General features: G+C 41.3%; 1 protein-coding gene across 1 annotated transcript in view; it reads left to right on the top strand.

Moving 5' to 3' along the window:
- Window positions 1-1,211, top strand: part of LOC106012465 (cAMP-regulated D2 protein) — a gene marked incomplete in the record, with an annotated part of 24,650 nt that overhangs the window by 8,157 nt on the left and 15,282 nt on the right.

Here is a 1,211-nt window from a genome sequence, read left to right as displayed (position 1 = left end):
GGGGGAGCGTTGGTGGGTGAGTTTGAGGATTGCAGTTGCATTTAAAAAAGTACGTTGAACGTCTTAGTAGACACATTGATGTATTGCTTCGAAGGCACTTGTGTGGGTGGTTGGCTGGTGCTCTGGTTCGGTTTGCTCCTTCTTTTCTATCAAACAATTATCGTCCACCTCTCCTTCTTTTTTGTGTTTGTTACTCTGTTATGTAACACCTCTCGTCTTCGGCATCTATACGACCTTATTTTGTTGCAAGTGCCTTTAAACCTTTACTAAACCTAGAAGCAGAAGACACTTGTTGTGGACAGGCTGTGTAGGTTGAACGTGACGTAAAAACCACATGTGGTGGTCTCTCTTTCACTCACACCGATTAGTTTTTGACCGTAAATTATTATCGCTTGCTCACATTCGTCTTTCAGCGTTAAAAAATATAGCTCATTTATTAATATGCCCGCGATACTTTGTATGGCACCTCCACACGTCAGTGACTAAACAAACAAATATATATATATATATATCTTAATCCAGTTATAACAGAAAAGTTTATCTTTTTGGGTCCTATATTAAAAGCCGCTTTTTGAGTACACACATACACAGGGCCACTAAAATAATTGATCTACAGTAAAAAAGAAAACAAAGCCAACAATTTGTGCGTTTTGAGACAGCGACACCACCCTGCTACCACATTAAAAGATTCAATGTAATCTTATTGATTTCATCTTACGACTGTCTTGGCGTCTCCAGTCGATTCTCGGAAAAAGTACTTACCGCACCCTCTCTCATACCGTTCGTTTAAGTGTGGTTTTAAGGAAAAAATGTCAATTTTTAAAGTTTTAGGTGTATGCTGTAAATCCCCTATTATTTTTTAATTCGCTATAGACTAATAGCAACGAAAACGTGTCGGAGGGGGCTCTCGTGGCCTAGAGATTAAGGTGTTGGCCTCTCATCGGGTTGGAATCCGGGTAGAGACCGAAACATTTTCTTCTCTAAATTTGTTTTCTTTCACCTCATTTCCTGCTCTCTAGCAATGTTTTGTCGTCTGCTTTCGTCTCTTCTTTCTGCCCCCACCCCCTCACCTCCTTTGCCCCTTCCTCTGGGCTCCTGATTCTTTCTGCAGCCTTTCTACTGCTACTCCTTCGCTTCTTCTTACTGCTGTCTTTCATCCACACCCCTGATCTCCTGGTAGGAAAGATCTACACTTAACCTTCTCGGACAAG

Source organism: Aplysia californica, unplaced genomic scaffold (assembly GCF_000002075.1).
Source record: "Aplysia californica isolate F4 #8 unplaced genomic scaffold, AplCal3.0 scaffold00381, whole genome shotgun sequence".
NCBI lineage: Eukaryota > Metazoa > Mollusca > Gastropoda > Aplysiida > Aplysiidae > Aplysia > Aplysia californica.
Note: the sequence above shows the minus strand (reverse complement) of the source record. Positions and strands in the feature narration are given on the sequence as shown.